This window comes from Homarus americanus, unplaced genomic scaffold, assembly GCF_018991925.1.
Source record: "Homarus americanus isolate GMGI-L3 unplaced genomic scaffold, GMGI_Hamer_2.0 scaffold19968, whole genome shotgun sequence".
NCBI lineage: Eukaryota > Metazoa > Arthropoda > Malacostraca > Decapoda > Nephropidae > Homarus > Homarus americanus.
The window spans coordinates 30,001-35,090 of NW_024742707.1; the positions used below are offsets into that span (position 1 = coordinate 30,001).

The 5,090-nt window shown below is 53.4% G+C and overlaps 1 pseudogene; it reads right to left on the bottom strand.

The window, feature by feature from the left end:
* Positions 1-641: 641 nt before the first annotated feature.
* Positions 642-804, bottom strand: LOC121876985 (annotated as a pseudogene).
* Between the last annotated feature and the right edge of the window lie 4,286 nt (positions 805-5,090).

Consider the following 5,090-nt stretch of genomic DNA (forward strand, 5'->3'; position numbering starts at 1 on the left):
GGCGCAACACCGTCTTTAACGCGTTTAGAGAGAACTCCCCCTGCCTCCCTCCCAGTCATGAGATAGACGTGGACTCGTGGCGAACTCTCAAAGAGAACGCCCACACCGCGTCTGACCGTGGGAGAGGGTGGAGGAGCGCGTGAGGAAGAGCACGGCGTCACCCAAGCATTCTCATCTCTCTGCCTGCACCACTACATGGTAGACTGCGGGCCCAGGCGCACTCATCAATTTAGGTTCCACTGCAATGCATGCCAAGCACTCTTTTCGAGGTGATAGACGAAATTCCGGCGGGGCTTACTTAAAAGATATCCGACCCGGTTTCGTTTCCTCTTCGTGGGATGGAGTGCCTCTTAGAACATGTGCAGCATCAGCCATGAGCGGCCGACGGCCATTCGTGTCTCTGTGGACAGCAGGCAAAAGAGCGCCGCCTCCAGTTATTTGCGAGGGCGACAACTGTCGCTGTTGTGGTTGAATGTGGGTGCATGATCCATGGACTTGCCAGTGATGAAGCATTGTTTTAAAGGGCACGCCTCGCGCAAAGCGCGGGCGATTAAACAGGCGGAAGCTTCGGTTGGGTTACCCTCGTGATGTCGGGGGCAGTGTAGGTACGAACTTCGCGGCAACCGATGGATGTATATTTCCGACACCGTGCCCAGAGAGTGGCGACAAGCTCATATGGCTGCCGCCGCCGCAATATGCATTCAACTTGTCGATGTATCTGGTATTCTTGCGATTCACATACCGACACGCAGTTTGCTGCGGTCTTCATCGACCCACGAGCCGAGTGATCTCCCGTTAAGAGTTGTGTATTTGCCATTTGGTCTTTTTGCGACTAACCATCACAGGTCGAGTCTCAATGAAAGGGTTTGACAGACATAGCCCAAGTTTGTGGTTTGGGTTTGGCCGGACGGCTTGTTGTTGTTTTTGACACTTGAATTTCACTCTTTTTGGGTCAAGAGGCTTATTCGCCGGTAGTAAGGAACGGACGGGCAGCCGTCCAAAGCCCCGTCCGTCCTCCTCCTCCGGTCTTCGCGCTCTCGCCCGAGTGTGGTCCACCTACAGCGTGGTGGTACCTATTTTTGGTGCGGGGGCCGGGATTGTCCTCTTTCGCTGCTGGAGTTGCCAGAGCAGAGCCCGAGACCGCCCAAATCAGGAGAGTAGTGGTAGTAGTTTTAAGAGCGCCCCGTTCTCTTTCTCTCTGTTAATGATCCTTCCGCAGGTTCACCTACGGAAACCTTGTTACGACTTTTACTTCCTCTAAATGATCAAGTTTGGACATCTTTCCGTCAGCTCGAGGCGACGACCCCAGAAAACCCTCGCGGGCAACGGGGCCGACAATCCAAGAGCGCCAGTCCGAAGGCCTCACTAAATCATTCAATCGGTAGTAGCGACGGGCGGTGTGTACAAAGGGCAGGGACGTAGTCAGCGCAAGCTGATGACTTGCACTTACTGGGAATTCCTCGTTCATGGGAAACAATTGCAAGCCCCAATCCTATCGAAAGGCTTTGAGCGGGTTACCGGCTCCTCGGAGGGGAAAAGCTCGTTGATCCCTTCAGTGTAGCTGGCGTGCGACCCAAGAACATCTAAGGGCATCACAGACCTGTTGGTACTTCAATCTAGATGCGGCTAGAGATTACGTATCCTCTAAGAAGAAGTTGCGAACTGGACACCATTTTCTGGAGATCCGTCGACTACTTAGTAGGCCAGAGTCTCGTTCGTTATCGGAATTAACCAGACAAATCGCTCCACCAACTAAGAACGGCCATGCACCACCACCCACCGAATCGAGAAAGAGCTCTCAATCTGTCAATCCTTCCGGTGTCTGGGCCTGGTGAGGTTTCCCGTGTTGAGTCAAATTAAGCCGCAGGCTCCACTCCTGGTGGTGCCCTTCCGTCAATTCCTTTAAGTTTCAGCTTTGCAACCATACTTCCCCGGAACCCAAAGACTTTGGTTTCCCGGAAGCTGCCCGCCCGGTCATGGGAATAACGCCGGCGGATCGCTAGTTGGCATCGTTTATGGTTAGAACTAGGGCGGTATCTGATCGCCTTCGAACCTCTAACTTTCGTTCTTGATTAATGAAAACATCCTTGGCCGTGCCGCGGTAGTTCGTCTTGCGGCGGTCAGAATTTCACCTCTAAGCGTGTATCACAGATACCCCCGCCTGTTCGATTAGTCATTACCTCTGGTTTAAAGGCTTAACAAAATAGAGGCGGTCTATTCCATTATTCCATGCATCACCATTCGGGCCATTCAAATAGCCTGCTCTGAGCACTCTAATTTTTCAAGTAAACTCTCCGGCCACTGGGACACTTTCGACAAAGCATCGTCAGAGCGGCTGAAGCTGTTCGGGCGTGACAGTAAACACCGGGCGGTGCACGCGATGGGTCAGGGCGCGGTCCAACTCACGGGCTTTTAACGCGCTTAACTTTAATATCACGCTATTGGAGCTGGAATTACCCATGCTGGCACCAGACTTGCCCTCCAATGGATACTCGTTAAAGGATTTAAAGTGTACTCATTCCGATTGCGAGGCCTCGGATGAGACTCACATCGTTATTTTTCGTCACTACCTCCCCGTGCCGGGAGTGGGTAATTTGCGTGCCTGCTGCCTTCCTTAGATGTGGTAGCCGTTTCTCAGGCTCCCTCTCCGGAATCGAACCCTGATTCCCCGTTACCCGTTATAGCCATTGTAGGCGCATAACCTACAATCGAAAGCTGATAAGGCAGACACTTGAAAGAAGCGGCGCCGGTGCGGAGACCGTGCGCTCAGCCCGAAGTTATTCAGATTCACCACAGGTGGGTTACGGACCGGGGCCCGACCAGTTTTGAACTAATAAAAGCGCTCTTCCCTTGCGGTCAGAGACCAATTGCATGTATTAGCTCTAGAATTGCCACAGTTATCCAAGTAAGTGGGTTTACAGATCCAATGAAACATAGCTGATTTAATGAGCCATTCGCGGTTTCGCCTTAAATCGGCTTGTACTTACACATGCATGGCTTAATCTTTGAGACAAGCATATGACTACTGGCAGGATCAACCAGGTAGCTGCTGCTGTTGGCGGCGCCTATCACGGCGACCAAAATAGTGAGATTGAGAGAGAGGCAGAAGACATTGGGCGAGGGACCGCACGTTGGCCTTAGAGAAATAGCAAACCAGATGATCAGATCTAACTGCACCTTCTCTTGCTATCCTCGGCGCCGGCAGCGCCACCGTGTGTGCCAATCTCCTCCCTTATCCGCTCCTCTTTGCCCCAGCTCCAGCGAGGCAGCCGACATTGGGCGAGGGACCGCACGTTGGCGAATCTCCTCCCTTATCCGCTCCTCTTCTCTTTGCCCCAGCGAGGCAGAAGACATTGGGCGAGGGACCGCACGTTGGCCTTAGAGAAATAGCAAACCAGATGATCAGATCAAACTGCACCTTCTCTCGCTATCCTCGGCGCCGGCAGCGCCACCGTGTGTGCCAATCTCCTCCCTTATCCTCTCCTCTTCTCTTTGCCCCAGCGAGGCAGCCGACATTGGGCGAGGGACCGCACGTTGGCCTTAGAGAAATAGCAAACCAGATGATCAGATCAAACTGCACCTTCTCTTGCTATCCTCGGCGCCGGCAGCGCCACCGTGTGTGCCAATCTCCTCCCTTATCCGCTCCTCTCCTCTTTACCCAGCTCCAGCGAGGCAGCCGACATTGGGCGAGGGACCGCACGTTGGCCAATCTCCTCCCTTATCCGCTCCTCTTCTCTTTGCCCCAGCGAGGCATAAGACATTGGGCGAGGGACCGCACATTGGCCCATCTCCTCCTCTCTCTCTTTCTCTTACTGTTTGTGGGGACGTGGGCTCATGAGCGCCATCGTCGCCCAATATTGGTTAGGTTGTGTATTTCACGGGTGGGAACCGCCATCATCGTTGTTAGGTGATGGGGTAACCCAACGTGTGCTTTGACGAGTTTTGGCTGCTAAACTCTCTTTTTAGTATACTCGGCTCCCAGACTGCGCCCTGGTCGTGTTGAACCATGAGCGTTGTCTATGCACATTTAGGGTAGCCGTTTGCGCGTGGAATAGTGCAATGAATCTCGGTCAAGAGACGGTTGGGCGCTGCATTGAAGGCCGGCACAGACGCGAAGACGGGGTGATCAGCCAACGCAAGTCCGCTAAGTTGGGCAGACAGCAAGGCGAAGGGGAGCCCCGTTCCGGACTGAAAGGCCGCAGCATATGCTGTGACGGAAACTAGTAGGGTGGCGACGTGTGCGCCGAGAGAGAGAGAGAGAGAGACGGAGTAAATAATGTCCAAACGGAAGAGAGACCTGGCAAGTGTAATTGATAGAGCGCGAGCCTACTCGCCATAAGCCCGCTCCACTGCCATTCCTCTGATCCAATGAGACTAAAATCTCTCTCTCTCTCTCCTTATGCTCCAGCCATTGCAGGGCAGGGAAGCGACGGCAATTTTGGTTGTTGTTTTTGAATGCCGCGCTTTGCTTCGCAGAGGCGCCGAAGCGCTCCGCTGGGGGGCGGAAGATATTTCACACCGAATATGTGTGTGAAGGCACCCTCTCCCCTTAATATAGTGAAATAGTGCAATCCAGCATACAAGGTCGGACGATAGGACATTCACCGTACCGCACCTCGAGAGTGGATGTTGGGTAAGGTTAAAACCGGACTGTTCGCAGACAGCCGAATAACCCGGTTCCGGACTAATTGGTGGATGCAACATCATGATGATGCTGCTGCTGTCGCGGAAACCGCGGTGGCGACGTGAGAGAGTAATAATGTTCAATAGGGAGAGCGACCTGGCTAGTGTAATTGATAGATCTCGAGCCTACTCGCCATTAGCCCGCTCCACTGCCATTCCTCTGACCCAATGAGACTATTCTCTCTCTCGCTCTCCTTCTGCTCCAGCCATTGCAGGGCAGGGAGAGGAAATCGACGGCAATTTTGGTTGTTGTTTTTGAATGCCGCGTTTTGCTTCGCAGAGGCGCCGAAGCGCTCCGCTGGGGGGCGGAAGATATTCCACATCGAATAGGTGTGTGAAGGCACCCTCTCCCCTTAATATAGTGAAATAGTGCAATCCAGCATACAAGAGCGGACGATAGGACAGTC